The sequence below is a fragment of the Neoarius graeffei genome, chromosome 1 (assembly GCF_027579695.1).
Source record: "Neoarius graeffei isolate fNeoGra1 chromosome 1, fNeoGra1.pri, whole genome shotgun sequence".
Lineage (NCBI taxonomy): Eukaryota > Metazoa > Chordata > Actinopteri > Siluriformes > Ariidae > Neoarius > Neoarius graeffei.
Window position 1 is genome coordinate 130362455 of NC_083569.1, and position 19048 is coordinate 130381502.

Here is a 19048-nt window from a genome sequence, read left to right on the forward strand (position 1 = left end):
CAGTGAAGGGACCTTAGAATTGGAGTAATGTGCTCTGTTCTTTTTGCTCGTGTGAGAACCCTCGCTGCTGCATTTTGAACCAGCTGAAGTCGTTTGATGGTCTTTTTTGGCAGGCCTGTGAAAAGGCCATTGCAGTAATCAACCCTACTAGAGATGAAGGCATGTATTAGTTTTTCCAGATCATTTTTTGACACAAGTCCTCTTAGTTTGGAAATGGTTTTTTAGGTGATAAAATGCCGTTTTAGTGATTGCTTTCATATGCCTCTCAAAGTTTAGCTCGCTGTCAATGAAAACACCAAGATTTTTAACCATTTCTTTTGTTTTAATCCCCTTTGTGTCAAGAATAGTGGTAATCCTGAGTCTTTCATCTTTTTTCCAAATAGAATTACTTCTGTTTTATCTGTGTTCAGCTGAAGAAAATTTTGTGACATCCAGTTGTTGATTTGGTCGATACACTGGTAGAGACATTCAAGGGGGGTATAATCATTAGGCGATAGAGCAAAATAAATTTGGGTGTCATCTGCATAGCAGTGATACAAAATTGAATTGTTCTTGATAATTTGCCCAAGTGGGAGCATATAAAGGTTGAATAGTAATGGTCCAAGAATCGACCCCTGGGGGACACCACAGGTCAAGGACATTGACGTTGAGGTACAATTTCCCATGCCAACAACGAAGCTTCTATCTTTTAAGTATGATTTTAACCAATTGATAACTTTACCAGTCAACCCAACCCAGTGTTCAAGTCGATATAGCAGTATGTTGTGATCAACAGTATCAAAAGCTGCACTGAGGTCCAGTAACACCAGGACCGATGTTTTGCCTGTATCAGTATTAAGACGTACGTCATTTATAACTTTAATCAGCGCTGTTTCAGTGCTATGATTGGCACGAAATCCTGACTGAAAGTTATCAAAACAGCTGTTTGATATCCAGAAGGCAGTTAATTGATTTGAAGACATTTTTTTTTTTCAAGGATTTTCCCGATGAATGGTAGATTTGATATTGGCCTGTAGTTGTTTAATACTGAAGCATCCAGATTATTCTTTTTAAGTCGGGGCTTTACAGCGGCTTTTTTCAGGGACACAGGAACAATGCCAGTCTCTTGATGTATTTATGATCTGAAGCACATCTGTAATTATAAGATGAAGAACAGACTTAAAGTTGGTGGGCAGAATGTCCAATTCAGATGTTGAGGAACTGAGATTTTGTACAGTTTTTTCAAGAGTCTCGTAATCAATCAAACAAAATTCTGACATTGTGTTGAAATTGTCTGTCTGTGTCACTGGTGATTGCAGTTTTTCAATTATTTGCAACTGAGATATATTATGAGCAATATTCTGCCATATTTTATCAATTTTACCTTTGAAGAAGGATGCAAACTCATTGCATTTATTAACTGAGAGAAGTTCAGGTGCTAATTGTGGTGGGGGATTAGTTAGCTTCTCTACTGTTGAAAATAGCACACGGGCATTGTTCATATTCCTGTTGATGATGTTGGAGAAAAAAGACTGTCTTGCTTTACGAATTTCATAATTATATTTACAAAGCATCTCTTTATGGATTTGATAATAGATGTGAAGTTTAGATTTGTGCCATTTTCTTTCAGTCTTTCTACATTCTCTCTTTAGCAGTTTAACAGCTGGGTATTGCTTCCATGGTGCTTTCTGCTTATCATTGACTCTTTTGATTTTGAATGGAGCAATATCATCCATAATTTGGGTCATATTTAAATTAAAAATTTCCAGTAAATCATCTACAGAGTCTGACATTTTGGTTGAGATCCGAGAGAGAGCTTGCTCAAAGAGAACGCGTGTTGTCATTTATGACTCTCCTACCCATAGTCGTTGAACTGTTCTGAATGTGAGGAGACATAGAAACATCAGAGAAAACACAAAAATGATCAGATAAGGCCAGGTCAACAACAGTAGTAGAAACAGTAAGACCTTTTGTGATGACGAGGTCAAGGGTATGACCACGAGAGTGGGTCGGCCCCTGTACATGTTGTACTAGGTTGAAGTTGTCAATAAGTGCAAGTAGTTCTCTGGCATAAGTGTTTTCAAGATTATCTACATGCAAGTTAAAATCCCCAGATATAATAAGACACAAACTCTTCCAGAAAAACTTTGGCTGAATGTCTTGGAGGCCTGTAAATAGTTAATAACAATATGTTAGGAGAGCATGTAACAAGTGCACGTAAGTGTTCAAAGGATGTAAAATCACCAAGTGAGGATTGTTTACATTGAAAAGAGAATTTGAATATATTTGCGATCCCTCCACCTTTCCCCTGTCGGGTAACATTCATAAAATTAAAATTTGTGGGAGTTGCTTCAATAAGGGTGGTAGCACTATTTGCTTGATCCAGCCAAGTTTCAGTTAGAAGCAAAAAATCAAGATTGTGTTTGCAGATAAGATTAATTAAAAATGACTTGTTTGAAAGTGATCTAACATTCAGAAGAGCTAGCTTTACAGAAAGTCTAGAAGTAATATCTGCTTGGGCACTCTGATGTTGTTTTGAAACAGGAAGGAGACTAGACTGGTTTACCCCCTGGGTTAAATATGCTCTATGTTTTCTATTTCTTATCAACACAGGAATAGAGAATGGCATAGGCATACTGGGTCCCAGCTTGTTTTCAAAACTACACCCAATGCAGGGACCCACAGCACATCATACAAGACTTTCTGTATGTTCCATTTGGTTTGAGGGTGAAAGGATTGGAGATGTCCTGTATCTTTTTAGATGGTGAAAAAGATTGGTAGCCAGCTGAAAGTCCTGGGCGAACACAGTTCAGTCTGTTGGTTAATTTTTGATGAACTGGGTACACTGCTTGTCGCGACAGATTTGGGCTGGAAAAAGAGTGTGTAGCCATTGGCAGCAGTCTCTGCATACTATTAGGGAAATCCATGCAGGGGGGAGACAGAGATGGTACAATAAAATCAGAAGAGCGAGACTTTGGTGAGGTCTTTGTAAGTGTCTCCATGACTGTCTCTGTGGTGATGGTCTCCCTGATAGTCTCTGTGATACTTGCATGGGGTCGAGATGTGGATGATGCAGCCTTGACATGATTATCTTTAGTCAGGTCCTCAATCTGGATGGAATAATCGCATGCTCACATTCTCCGTGTGATTGTTGATGTCCTTGGCGGTCTGCCCCAGATGGCTGTGTGTCCTTGGTGAAGACTTGCATAGATGATTGTTTTGGCATTGCAGAGGAATTGTTTATATTTGTAACTGGGTCAGTCTGCGACATCTTATCAACTGTTTTCCTCAATGTTGGCTGAGAGAAAATTGCAAGTCTATAATGATCTGCTAAGACTTTGGTCCTAATCCAGCTGAGTTCAGTGCTATTTGGCTTGAAGAATTCTCTGCGATTCCAGAAAAGGTTAAAATTGTCTATGAAGTTCATACCAGATGAAAAACAAGTTTTTCCAAGCCAGGTGTTAAGACTGAAGAGTCGAGTAAATGCAAAGCTTCCCCTTGCAGGGAGTGGGCCACTGATAAAAGATTGTATTCCAGTCTTATAGAGATCAGAAAAAAGTTTTCTGAAATCATCTTGGACAAACAGCTGTTCTCTGAAAACATCATTTGCTCCCACATGCACAACAATACGTTTGATAGTTTTATGCTCGGACATGAGCTTCAAAATGCTGTCTTTGGTGTCAGAGATGGATGCATTTGGAAGGCAGCAAATAATCATCCCATGTCCTTTTAAATGTCTTACAGTGGAATCACCAAAAACAAGGGTTGTGGGATCAGGTGGTGTTACGAGCTGCTTTTTGCCTCTTCCCACAGCTCTTCGGTTGTGGTGCGATCTCTTTTTACGATGTTTGTCCGCCTGAAAATTCCGCTTCCACATCCCTGAGGCATTCAAATTTGTTCTGAAGCCTTATGGGCTGTGGATTTTCCATAGGATTGTAAATCCTATTGTAATTTGTAGACCTGGCTCTATTTCTAATAGCATGGCTGTGCAGCATGGGTTGCATAGTATCAGAACGAGCTAGTGTTGAGGTAATTACTCTTCTGTTTTTATTTTTGGGCCTGCCACCCATCATGTGCCAGTTTTCTGTACTCACATTTTGCCCTGTTAGATCGATGAATTCATCCACTCGATCTGCAATGCCATCGGCCTGTCGGGGTGCAATCTCTGCATTCTCAGCCATTGTTTCTGTACTCCTTTACTGAGATCGCTCTTAATTCGTCCGTCTTTGGCAGAGCGTCAATCTTTGATTCCAGGATAGAAATCCTCTGTTCTAGTTGTGTGCATTTTCTGCAGGATCTCCTGGATTTTTTTGCCCCCTGGCATTTTGTTTTAAAAGCTAACTTTATCTTATAAAGATGAAAAATAAAATGAAAAAATAGTGGAAATTAAATGAGAAAGTAAAATAAAGATCAAGCAGGAGCAAAGCAAAGAAGCGTCCTACTCGCTTGAGTAGGAGGAGCAAAAAAAAAGATCATACTGGACGGATGATCTCCACAGGGAAGGTGGATGAGGGATCCACAATGTCAGAGTTGTTGTCCCATAGAAGCAGCAGGAAATCACGGCTGTATTGGAGAGGCCCTCGGTGGTCACATAATCCACTCAATAGGTGACAGAAGAAAGTGATGAGAAATAGAAGGCCCAACATACTGTGGTAAGTCATTGTAATTGTTGCAGTAAATAGTAACAATTGTCCGAACTTGTTAGTAATGACGATAAAGACAAACAAGGAGGTTAGAGCTTAAAAAATGCGCACTGACATTCATACGCTCACAACGCTCACACACCACTGCTGCTGCCTGTCACCATTACCAGCGCCACCATCATGTTAAAATAAATGGCTGGGGAGCGTCCATGATGCTCGTATGTTTGCAAATTCTAATCTCAACACGTACCTGAAAAATGGAAATATTCCACCCTGTCCCAGGCAAATTATTGATGAAGAGGCCATACCAATTTACCTACTGGGTGACCCCGCGTACCCACTGCTCCCATATCTGATCAAAGAATACGCCAATGGGGGGAGCACTGCCCAAGAGCAGTACTTCGGACTGTCTTTGGGCCATGCACAGATGGTAATAGAATGTGTGTTTGGTAGGCTAAAAGACCAGTTTGGAGCCCGGAGAAGGTCAATGGACATCAATCTTGATGACCTCCCTTTTGTCATTTTCCTGGCATTACCTGGCAAGAGAGGTAATCTGCCACCACCGTATGTAGCCCCCGGTCTGTAGGCCAAATTGAATTTAAAGTGCTGAAGGGTGATACCCAGAGTGATCCGCGTGGTGGTCCCACTGGTCAGAACAGAGGGTGAACGGGTGTCCGAGCAGGTAGTACCGGAGAGTGAGGACCGCCCACTTGATGGGCAAACACTTTTTGTCCATCAATATTTTCCACTCATCCAGCATTCAAGAGTGACCTGGAAAAAGCAGTGCTGTCACACAGATTCGAACTGGAGCTGTTGTGACCACAGTCCCATAAGAGCGTCTGCTAAATGCCTGTAACATATTCTAATGTAATCTCAAAACAAAATTTCAGCTTGCTGTATGTATTTGACGAGGGACAAATTTTGTATCCAGCTGTTTGGATAGAGCCGTGACGTAATTGCCCCAGGAGTTGCTGAAATAGCTCAGTTGGGAGTGTGTTAGACTGAAAATCTAAGCATCTTTGGCTCAAGCCCAGATTTCAGCATCGAGGACTGTGGCTTGTGTATATCTTGGTCTGTGCTTTTTTTTTTTTTTTTTTTTTTTTTTTTGCCAGGTTGATGCCAGTAATTTGATGGTTAAAACAATCACACTGTTTGACTTTGGTTCCATGGTGTAATGGTTAGCACTCTGAATCCAGTGATCTGAGTTCAAATCTCAGTGGAACCTGTGAATCCTTCATTTGCAGCTTCCAAACTAACATGCACAGACTGTCTCAACAGAAGGCTCCTTTTGGTCAAGCCAGCTTTTATGTCCCAAACCCTTTGTGTCTGTCACCATGAAACAACTTCTTTTCAAGATGGGTATGGGCCAGTTCTGCAATTTTTAATCTGGGCTTCATTTAAATATCATCGCAGCTTCAATGGTATTGGCCACTATGTGTCTGTATTGATCTTCCGAAAAGCACAAGTGCTGAATGATTTGGCTCCATGGTGTCATGGTGAGCAGTCTGGATGGTGAATCCAGGCATCTGAGTTCAAATGTTGGTGGAACCTGTAAAAGATTGTGCCTGCATTGAATGATGGATAAACAAGACAATTTTGTTTCAGTGAGGAAAATCCTACTTTTTATGCAATGCATGATCAAAATACATAAAACAGAAATGTACCCCCTTTTTATTACAAAGTTGTACTGATCAGTCAGCATTTTCTCCAATTTGGACAGAGAAATCCTGTTTGCTGTAGCAGAAAGAAACCGTTGCTCCAAGTTGTCATCGTTTCTAGCCAGTGGACCACTGATGACCCATCCCAGCAATGTCCTAATGGCATATGGACCATTCCCACAGCTGTTGATGACCTCCCAAGGTTCCATTATCTTGGGAGCGTTGCTACCAGTTAACAGCACAACATTTGCCTTAATGCTTGGGATGTGCACCTTTGACAAATATGGCCAATTAGTCAGGTTTTCAGGAGTTACCAGATCATCTACAGTGACGGGCATTTCCTTCTGTGTAAAAACCTTGAGAAGGATGTGAAAACCATTGCTGTCCAGACCAGTTATCTCTTAACCAGTCAAAGAATAAGCTGGAACAATCTTTTCTTACCCATAGTCTGCAACAGGAGGCTAGTTCTTCTGCCTGTAATGTTCAATTTCTGTATTAGATGTTCTGAGTAAAATGTAGCCAAGCTACCGGCATCCAGGAAGGCATATGTATGTATAATTTGAGTCCCTTTTGTTAATTTCACCTTTCCAGGTAAAATGGATAGAGCACCTCGGTCCTTACCGGCCCCTGTTGGGCTACATGTTTTGAGTGGGGGCCAACTGATCATTGGATGGTTCCTTTGATTGTTCCAGAGTTGGAAGATGCCCCTGTGGCCCTGTCCACACGGCAACGGATTCAGGTGAATCTGATACAATTGTTTATCGTTTCGGCCTGGGGTCCACACGGCACCGGCGTTTTGGGTGCCCCAAAACGCAATCTTTTGAGAACGGGTTCCAGAGTGGAAAGATCTGGCAACGTTGCCGTTGCGAAGTCGTCTGGATGAGTAGAACGGATTTGTTTACGATGACGTCACAACCACATGACTGTGAGTGCTTCACACCGGGTAGAAGTGTAATGAACTCGATGCGAGTTGTCAACAAATCCTATAACTTGGTTCAGGAAACGCGCTTACAAAATATTTTCACTGTGAATATTTATTGTGTAATGGTGCAGAGAGAGAGAGAGAGAGAGAGAGAGAATAGCCCTTAGGGCAGAGTCAATCCCGCCAGCAAAAATAGGGAAAAAAAGGAGCGATCTCACCTCTTCAGATGTTGGTTTAAGTCCTACAATACATTCCTCAAAAAGGGCGTAGAAGAACAAATTAATCCATCAACGTGTAGCATTCAATTTATTCCGGACCATTAAAGACGCCGCCTTCCGCGTAGAATCATTCGTCATCCTCGCTGCCATATTGGATGGGTCAAAGCGGAGAATAAAGATGCCTCATTCATGTGCTGCATTTAACTGTACCAACAGGTTTACCGTCCAAACGAGATCACATGGGATTACCTTTCACAGGTGAGACTGGAAAAATACTTTTTCATTGTATTTGGTCATTATAATGTAATTTTACGAACAGATTTTTCTGACTTTATGGCTAATATGAAGTCTCGCGCATAATAGTTTATGCACATGCGTCCTTACTACTTCTATTGTTCTGGTGTCTCCGAAGGGACCGTCTTACAGCGCCCCTAGAGGTGTGGCATGTGTATTGCATCGTTTTCAGCAAGCGTTGCGTTGCCATATGGACCTGATATTTAACTGATCGTTGCCCATGTGGACGCGATATTTTTTTAAATAACATCTCGTTGCCGTTGTCATGTGGATGTAGCCTTAATATGAAGCACAGTAGGATGAGTTTGACTGCATGCTTTAGACATCAAGCACTGCTGGCAATTATGACTCATAAGCCCAGAATGTAAACATGCAAAGCACTCTCCCCTTTCCTTCAGGAAGATTATCTTTTCCTTGTGCCCCTTTCTCTGAAACTTCTTACACTCATCCAAAGTGTGACCACAAGCACAAAAAAGACATTCAACTCCTTTAGATGTCTTTAAATCTGAAGTTGGTTCAAGAACTCCCTCAGACAAATCCATAGATGTTACTGTTGTGGTGACAGTGTTTCCTTTTATTCGATCCCTGGGCTGCAATTTAAACTTGTTGGGATTCTTTTCCCCAACGGCACCAAATGAGGGATCCTGTATGTCACCAAACAAAGGATCGGAGAGAATTTTGACTCGTCGGTCAATGAATGTAACCAGATCACTGAAACGAGCGCTATGGTTAGTTGTTTCCATTATTTCATGTGCTTTAGTCCTCCATTGCTCCCTCATCTTCAAAGGTAACTTTGAGATGATGGTCCTCATATTCACTGGCATGTCCTGCTCTTGCACATATGGCAGCTCCTCTATTACATGACAGCAACCATGCAAGAATAAGGAGTAGGCTTGAAGTGATTTAACATCCTCAGATTTTATTGTTTGCCATGCCAGAGCTCTTTCCATATAGGCAGTTGCAATTTTCTGTGGATTCCCAAAGTGTTCCTGTAAAAGATCCCTTGCCACTATATACAGTGCTCAGCGTAAATGAGTACACCCCCTTTGAAAAGTAACAATATCTCAATGAACACAACCAATTTCCAAAATGTTAACGAGACAAAGTTTTATATAACATCTGTTTAACTTATAACGTGAAAGTAAGGTTAATAATATAACTTGGATTACACTTTTTTTCAGTTTTACTCAAATTAGGGTGGGGGTAAAAATGAGTACACCCCACAACAAAAACTACTATTTCTAGTACTTTGTATGGCCTCCATGATTTTTAATGACAGCACCAAGTCTTCTAGGCATGGAATGAACAAGTTGGTGACATTTTGCAACATCAATCTTTTTCCATTCTTCAACAATGACCTCTTTTAGTGACTGGATGCTGGATGGAGAGTGATGCTCAACTTGTCTCTTCAGAATTCCCCAAAGAAAATAATTTCTTTACACCACAAAGGTGAAGGCTACAAGAAGATCAGCAAAGCTTTACTTATCAGTCAGAATACTGTAGAAAAAGTGGGACAAAAATTTAAGAAAGATGGAACTGCAACCATCTCACAGAGACGTCCAGGTCATCCATGGAAGTTAACAACTCGACAGGAGCGTCTTCTGATGAGAAGGGTTGAAGAAAATCGGCATGCAAGTTCACTGCAGTTATCTAAAGAAGTAGAAAGCCAAACTGGGGTGACTATTTCCCATGACACAATACGGCGTACACTGCAGAAGAATGGCATGCATGGATGCCGTCCATGAAAGAAGCCTCTCCTAAAGCCCAGGCACAACAAAGCCCACCTAGAGTTTGCCAGGGCCCATGCTGACAAAGATGAAGACTACTGGGACTCTATACTTTGGAGTGATGAGAACAAGATAGTTTTTGGAACTGATGGCTTCAAAACTGTTTGGCATCACAAAGGTGAGGAATACAAAGAAAAATGCATGGTGCCTACAGTGAAACATGGTGATGGCAGTGTCCTTATGTGGGGCTGCATGAGTGCTGCTGGTGTCGAGGAGCTGTATTTCATTGATGGCATCACGAATTCACAGATGTATTGCTCTATACTGAAAGAGAAGATGCTACCATCACTCTGTGCCCTTGGTTGTCATGCACTTTTCCAACATGACTAAACACACGTCTAAGGCCACTGTTGGATTTCTGAAGAAGAACAAGGTGAAAATGATTCAGTGGCCAAGTATGTCTCCTGATCTGAACCCAATCAAACACCTATGGAGAATTCTGAAGAGACAAGTTGAGCATCACTCTCCATCCAGCATCCAGTCACTAAAAGAGGTAATTGTTGAAGAATGGAAAAAGATTGATGTTGCAAAATGTTGCCAACTTGTTCATTCCATGCCTAGAAGACTTAGTGCTGTCATTAAAAATCATGGAGGCCATCAAAGTACGAGATGTAGTAGTTTTTGTTGTGGGGTGTAATCATTTGCACCACCCTGATTTGAGTAAAACTGAAAAATGTATAATCTAAGTTATATTATTAACCTTACTTTTTCCCGTTACAAGTTAAACAGACCCTTCCTAGAACTGCCACCTTATTGTGGTGGAGGGGTTTGTGTGCTTGAATGATCCTAGGTGCTATGTTGTTGGGGGCATTATGCCCCTGTCAGGGTTTCCCAAGGCAGACAGGTCCTAGGTGACAGGCCAGACCAAGAGCAGTTCACCAAAACCCTGATGGAAAAGCAATCAAGGACCGTGACGTCGCCCGGTATGGCGCAGCCGGGGCCCCACTCTGGAGCCAGGCCCGGGGTTGGGGCTCATTTGCGAGTGCTTGGTGGCCGGGCCTTTGCCCATGGGGCCCGGCCGGGCTCAGCCCGAAGAGGTGACGTGGGCCCGACCTCCTGTGGGTTCACCACCCACAGAGGTAGCAGTAGGGGACTGATGCAGTGTGGATTTGGGTGGCAGTTGAAGGCAGGGGCCTCGATGACCTGATCCCCGAAGACAGCAGCTAGCTGTTGGGACATGGAATGTCACTTCGCTGAGGGGAAAGAGCCTGAGCTTGTGCGGGAGGTTGAGAGGTACCGGCTAGAGATAGTCGGGCTCACCTCCACGCACAGCTTGGGGTCTGGAACGCAGCTCCTCGAGAGGGGCTGGACTCTCCACTTCTCTGGAGTCGCCCATGGTGAGCAGCGGCGGGCTGGTGTGGGCTTGCTTATAGCTCCCCAGCTCAGCCGCCATGTGTTGGAGTTTACCCCAGTGAACGAGAGGGTTGCCTCTCTGCGTCTTCAGATTGGGGAGAGGGCTCTTGCTGTTGTTTGTGCCGACGGGCCGATTAGCAGTATAGAGTAATCCGGCCTTCTTGCAGTCCCTGGGAGAGGTACTGAGGGGTGCGAGGACTGGGGACTCCATTATGCTACTGGGGGACTTCAATGCTCACGTGGGCGGTGACAGTGACACCTGGAGGGGCATGGTTGGGAGGAACGGCCTCCCCGATCTGAACCCGAGTGGTGTTTTGTTATTGGACTTCTGTGCTAGTCACGGTTTGTCCATAATGAACACCATGTTCGAGCATAGGGGTGTCCATAAGTGCACGTGGCACCAGGACACCTTAGGTCGGAGGTCAATGATAGACTTTGTTGTCGTTTCATCTGATCTCCGGCACTATGTCTTGGACACTCGGGTGAAGAGAGGGGCTGAGCTGTCAACTGATCACCACCTGGTGGTGAGTTGGATCCTCTGGTGGAGGAGGAAGCTGGACAGACCTGGCAGGCCCAAAAGTAGGTGAGGGTCTGCTGGGAACGTCTGGCCGAGCACTCTGTTGGGAAGGTCTTTAACTTCCACCTCCGGGAGAGCTTTTCCCAGCTTCTGAGGGAGGCGGGGGACATTGAGTCTGAGTGGACCATGTACTCTACCTCCATTATGGACGCAGCTGTTCGGAGCTGTGGCCACAAGGTCTCCGGTGCCTGTCCTGGCGGCAGTCCCCGAACCCGGTGGTGGACACCGGAAGTAAGGGATGCTGTCAAGCTGAAGGAGGAGTTCTATCAGGCCATATTGACCTCTGGGACTCCTGAGGCAGCTGACAGGTATCGGCAGGCCAGGCGTGCTGCAGCTCGGGCAGTTGCAGAGACAAAAACTCGGAACTGTGAGGAGTTCGGGGAGGCCATGGAGAAGGACTGTCGGTCAGCCTCGAAGAAATTCTGGCAAACCGTCCGGCGTCTTAGGAGGGGGCAGCAGTACTCTGCCAACACTGTTTACAGTGCGGGTGGGGAGCTGTTGACCTCGACTGGGGACATTGTCAGGCGGTGGAAGGAATACTTTGAGGATCTCCTCAATCCCACCATCATGTCTTCCATTGAGGAGACTGAGGCTGATGACTCGGAGGTGGACTCGTCCATTACCCAAGCCGAAGTCACTGAGGTGGTTTGCAAGCTCCTCGGTGGCAAGGCACCGGGGGTGGATGAGATCCACCCTGAGTATCTCAAGTCTCTGGATGTTGTGGGGCTGTCTTGGTTGACACGCCTCTGCAACATCGTGTGGCGGTCGGGGACAGTGCCTCTGGAGTGGCAGACTGGGGTGGTGGTCCCTCTTTTTAAGAAAGGGGACCGGAGAGTGTGCTCCAATTATAGAGGAATCACACTTCTCAGCCTCCCAGGGAAGGTTTACTCCAGGGTACTGGAGAGGAGAATTCGACCAATAGTCAAACCTAGGATCCAGGAGGAACAATGGGGTTTTTGTCCTGGTCACGGAACACTGGACCAGCTCTATACCCTTCATAGGGTGCTCGAGGGTTCATGGGAGTTTGCCCAACCAGTCCACATGTGCTTTGTGGATCTGGAGAAGGCATTCGACCGTGTCCCCCGTGGTATTCTGTGGGGGGTGCTTCGGGAGTATGGGGTTCGGGGCTCTTTGCTAAGGGCTGTCCGGTCCCTGTACGAATGGAGCAAGAGTCTGGTTCGCATTGCCGGCAGTAAGTCAGACCTGTTCCCAGTGCATGTTGGACTCTGGCAGGGCTGCCCTTTGTCACTGGTCCTGTTCATAATTTTTATGGACAGAATTTCTAGGCGCAGCCAGGGGCCGGAAGGAATCCTGTTTGGGAAACACAGGATTTCATCTCTGCTTTTTGTGGATGATGTCCTGTTGGCTTCTTCAAACCAGGACCTGCAGTTTGCAGTCGAGTGTGAAGCGGCTGGGATGAGAATCAGCACCTCCAAGTCTGAGGCCATGGTTCTCGACCGGAAAAGGGTGGCTTGCCCTCTCCAGGTTGGTGGAGAAGTCCTGCCCCAAGTGGAGGAGTTTAAGTATCTCGGGATCTTGTTCACGAGTGAGGGAAGGATGGAGCGTGAGATCGACAGGTGGATCAGTGCAGCCTCCGCAGTGATGCGGTCACTTTACTGGTCCGTCATGGTGAAGAAGGAGCTGAGCCAAAAGGCGAAGCTCTCAATTTACCAGTCGATCTACGTTCCGACTCTCACCTATGGTCATGAGCTTTGGGTAATGACTGAAAAAACAAGATTGCGGATACAAGCAGCCGAAATGAGTTTCCTTCGCAGGGTGGCTGGGTGCTCCCTTAGAGATAGGGTGAGAAGCACAGTCACTTGGGAGGAGCTCGGAGTAGAGCCGCTGCTCCTCCACATTGAAAGGAATCAGCTGAGGTGGCTCAGGCATCTTTTTCGGATGCCTCCTGGACGCCTCCCTGGGGAGGTGTTCCAGGCATGTCCCCCCCCGAGAGGAGGCCCTGGGGGAAACCCAGGACGTGCTGGAGGGACTATGTCTCTTGACTGGCCTGGGAACGCCTCGCTGTTCTTCCCGAGGAGCTGGCCGAGATGTCTGGGGAAAGGGAAGTTTGGGCTTCCATGCTTAGACTGCTGCCTCCGCGACCCGGTCCCGGATAAAGCGGAAGGAGACGAGACGAGATGAAGTTAAACAGATGTTATATTAAACTTTGTCTTTTCAACATTTTGGAAATTGTGTTCTTTGAGATATTATTTAAAATGTTACATTTCAAAGGGGGTGTACTCATTTTCTCTGAGCACTGTAGCCTCGCCCACGAGCTATCTGCTGACAGCTGTGCACTAGTTCTTGTGGTCGTCCTCTTGTAAACTGCTCCAAATGGTACAAGCAGTCTGCCTTTTGTTCCATTCCTTGTTCAAAGGCTTTGATAAATGCCCTTTACTGGAGTGGATTCCTTTCAAATATGGGAATTTCTTGGGGTGGCAGGGACAATGTACTGTTGTCACACTAAAGATGCAGTTATGTCATTTTGTCTGTGCATGATTGTAAGGAGGTCACTTGATGAATATTGACCACTTTGCTGATATGAGAATTGCCTCTGCTCACCCTCCATTGGTGCCATTGTTGGCTGGCGACAAATTTATCATCTTCCCATAGTATTGGTTTCTTGCTGTTGCTCATTTGGATTGTCCCACTGCTTTGAGGCAGTCTCAGACCACTGTTCCATTTCCTTTCTTTGCACATCTGGTAATTGTGGGAGATTAGATGGAAATGGTCCCTTCATTGCACTGATTTGTTTTGTTGGCTTCCAAAATCAGATTGTATTCCTTCACTATAGGATTTAAGACATTGATGGATTGCCATTTCCATTTTTCCCTTTCAAGATGGTTCATGCCATCTGAGGGTGCTTGAGAAGAACTTTACAGATCTGAGGCCTGCAATACAGCCAATTTAGCAGTTGATGCAGCCAGTTCAGTCTAGTCTCATCTCATCTCATTATCTCTAGCAGCTTTATCCTGTCCTACAGGGTCGCAGGCAAGCTGGAGCCTATCCCAGCTGACTGCAGGCGAAAGGCGGGGTACACCCTGGACAAGTCGCCAGGTCATCACAGGGCCGACACATAGACACAGACAACCATTCACACTCACATTCACACCTACGGTCAATTTAGAGTCACCAGTTAACCTAACCTGCATGTCTTTGGACTGTGGGGGAAACCGGAGCACCCGGAGGAAACCCACGCAGACACGGGGAGAACATGCAAACTCCGCACAGAACGGCCCTCGCCGGCCACGGGGCTCGAACCCAGACCTTCTTGCTGTGAGGCGACAGCGCTAACCACTACACCACCGTGCCGCCCCCAGTTTAGTCTCATCTCCGTTAATTCTATGATAAATTGGACAAACATTATCCTTCACAATAAAAGGAAATTTTTTTTAAAAAATCAGCATTTGTTCAGAAGACTTTAAGTTTATCAGTCATTCATTTATTTACTTATTTATTTACTTATTTATTAATTTGTTTGTTTGTTTATTTTACTGAGACATGGTCAAGTCCCCGGATGAGACAAAGAATGCAAAGGAAGCCAGTATTAAGTAGAAGGAACTTGGAATTTTGCATTCATGAGCTGCATTCAAGACCCTCCAATTTCCCTCTTCTGGTACATGGCTGAATAGGATTGCTCTTGGAAGGTGCATTTCCTGAAAGTCAAGTTTATTTGTATAGTGCTTTTAACAATAAACATTGTCGCAAAGCAGCTTTACAGAATTTGAATGACTTAAAATATGAGCTAATTTTATCCCTAATCTATCCCCAACAAGCACTCCTGTAGCGACGGTGGCAAGGAAAAACTCCCTTAGATGACATGAGGAAGAAACCTTGAGAGGAAACAGACTCAAAAGGGAACCTATCCTCATTTGGGCAACAACAGACAACATGACTACAACATTAACAGTCCGAACATAAAGTCAGCTTTGTTGATGCTATAAACCCCCCACCAATGGAAACCCAGCGCAAAACCGTTCACAACAACCACATTCCCAAAGTCAGCAAGTCAACTGCGGTCCCCAGCCACAAAAGCACCACTGCAAGAGTCCAGAGCATCCTCCAGGCGTGACCCCCAACTGTCCACATGGGGCCACCCTCCACAGGAGCGATGCGATGAGACTCGAACCAGACACAGGGCACCAGGATGGATCAGGCAGGTCCGAGGAGCAGAAGAGGTTCAGCATCTCGATCCCAGGACCAACATGTAACTCAGAGGGACAGATTTGGGGGGGGGGGAGAACTGAGAGAAAAACACAGGTTGTTGGGTATGCCCAATGTCACCTGAACAAGTAGGAACAGTATAGATATTGCACTGAGTACAAGCAGGGACTCTGGCAACTAACTCTGACAGCATAACTAAAAGGGGAGAGCCAGAAGATAACACAGGCATGAGAGAGTTCCAGAACATAAAGCAGCCAGCCACTACACCATCAACAAACTCGAGTGAGCAAGCGAGTGGGGACTGACAGCATCCATACATCCCAGTTTACCAAAACACTCTGTCTGAAGACCCTCCAGATCTACTCCTTTACCTCATAAACACCATTAACAAAAGGCTTGACTAAACAGATATGTTTTCAGCCTAGACTTAAATGCTGAGACTGTGTCTGATTCCCGAACATTACTTGGAAGGCTGTTCCATAACTGTGGGGCTTTGTAAGAAAAGGCTCTGCCCCCTGATGTAGGCTTCACTATACGAGGTACCAGCAGATAGCCTGCACCTTTTGATCTAAGTAGGCATGGTGGGTCATAGAGGAGCAGAAGTTCACTCAGGTACTGTGGTGCGAGACCATTCAGTGCTTTAAAGGTCAATAGTAGTATTTTATAATCAATACAAAATTTGATTGGGAGCCAGTGCAGTGTGGATAAGACAGGCGTGATGTGGTCATATTTTCTAATTCTAGTAAGGACTCTTGCTGCTGCATTTTGAACTACCTGGAGCTTATTTATGCACTTATTGAAACATCCAGACAGTAAGGCATTACAATAATCCAACCTGGAGGTAACGAAAGCATGGACTAGTTTTTCTGCATCATGCAATGACATTAAATTTCTTATCTTTGCAATATTTCGGAGATGAAAGAAAGCTATCCGGGTGATGTTATCAATGTGAGTTTCGAATGAAAGACTGGGGTCAATAATCACTCCGAGGTCTTTTACTGCTGCACTTGAAGAAACAAAGGCCATCCAGAGTTACTGTGTAATCAGAAAACTTACTTCTAGCTGTATGTGGTCCGAGTACAAGTACTTCAGTCTTGTCAGAGTTAAGCAGAAGGAAGTTAATAAGCATCCAGTGTCTAATGTCCTTAACACATTCCTCAATTCTATTAAGCTGGTGTCTCTCATCAGGTTTTGCAGAAACATACAACTGTGTGTCATCAGCATAACAGTGGAAACTAATACAATGTTTACGAATAATATCGCCCAGAGGTAACATATATATAGAGAAAAAAGCAGTGGACCCAAGACAGAACTTTGTGGAACACCAAACTTTACCTCGGTACGTCTAGAAATATCACCATTTATATCAACATACTGATAACGATCAGTTAGATAAGACCTGAGCCAGGAGAGGGCCATTCCCTTAACTCCCACAACATTTTCTAGTCTATCCAGAAGAATGGAATGATCAATGGTATCAAATGCTGCACTAAGGTCAAGCAACACAAGTAGCGAGACACAGCCCTGATCAGACGCCAAGAGTAGGTCGTTTACTACTTTAACCAGTGCTGTCTCTGTGCTATGATGAGGTCTAAATCCTGACTGTTACATTTCATGGATGTTATTCCTTTGTAAATATGAGCATAACTGCTGTGCCACAGCTTTTTCAAGGATCTTGTAGATAAAGGGGAGGTTTGATATTGGCCGATAATTGGACAGCTGACAGGGATCAAAGTCAGGTTTTTTAATCAGGGGTTTGATAACTGCTAGTTTAAAGGATTTGGGTACATAGCCAATCATAAGAGAAGAATTTATTATTTTTAGAAGCGGTTCAATTACTCCAGGCATTATCTGTTTGAATAGATGTGTAGGTAAGGGATCTCGTATGCAAGTTGAGGCTTTTGATATAGAGATTAATGAAAGTAATTCAGTTTCTTTAAGGGGAGTAAAACATTCTAACTGATGATCTGATACAGTTATATTGTTAACTACAAGGTCACTTTCATTGTCTAACCTTAAATTAGTAGTTTGAATTTTTTGTCGGATATTCTCAATTTTGTCATTAAAAAAATTCATTTAGTCGTTGCTACTACATACTGCAGGTGTGCATGTGTTGGTAGTGGACTTATTCCTGGTTAATTTTGCTACAGTATTTAAATAGGAATCTAGGATTATTTTTGTTATCTTCTATTAGGGAGGAGAAATATGTTGATCTCGCAGCACTAAGAGCTTTTCTATACTTCAGGAAGCTCTCCTTCCAAGCTAATTTGTGACCTGATGGTCAAAATTCTTCATGTTCAAAAAGAAAATACATGCTTTATGGATCAATACAGCTCACCTTAGAGCCTGCACAGCTCAGTAGATAGAACAAAGGTTCAACATTCTTTAAGTTACCTATACCATTTTCTGAAGCAAGGACATATTTCAACAAGGCCACTGAAACCTGTGTTCTGAAAGCTAACTCTGACAAAGCTCGAAGCTTCTGTTCACAGTCTGAACATGGGCTATGACCAGCAACCCTCTGAGAGGGGGAAAATTTTCTTACAGATAACATCTCCACTTAGTTCTGCATAACTCTAATATAATGCTTTTGGTCATGGTATCACTCCTGCAGCCCCTTAGAAATGGGTCAGTGTAAAGTTGTTTTAAACTCCAACAAAAATTTAACCTGTGCATGGGTGTGAACTTTGCTATGGAGAAATCAGCAAAGTGGAACAAGAGATACTGTGTCTTATTATAGATGAAAAGATTCTGAGTTTGACTTCTGGCTGGCATGGCTCTCTTTTATCCCATGGAATGTTCTGGATAATACAGTGATGCTTGAAAGTTTGTGAACCTTTAGAATTTTCTATTTTTCTGCATAAAAATGACCTAAAACATCATCAGATTTTCACACAAGTCCTAAAAGTAGATAAAGAGAACTCAGTTAAACAAATGAGACAAAAATACTATACTTGGTCATTTGTTTATTGAGGAAAATGATCCAATATTACATATCTGTGAGTGGCAAAAGTATGTGAACCTTTGCTTTCAGAATCTGGTGTGACCCCCTTGTGCAGCAATAACTGCAACTAAACGTTTCCGGTAACTGTTGATCAGTCCTGCACACTGGCTTGGAGGGATTTTAGCTCATTCCTCTGTACAGAACAACTTCAACTCTGGGATGTTGGTGGGTTTTCTCATATGAACTGCTCACTTCAGGTCCTTCCACAATATTTCAATTGGATTAAGGTCAGGACTTTGACTTGGCCATTCCAAAACATTAACTTTATTCTTCTTTAATCATTCTTTGGTAGAACGACTTGTGTGCTCAAGGTCATTGTCTTGCTGCATGACCCACCTTCACTTGAGATTCAGTTCATGGACAGATGTCCTGACATTTTCCTTTAGAATTCGCTGGTATAATTCAGAATTCATTGTTCACAGATGCAGCAAAACAGGACAAAACCATGA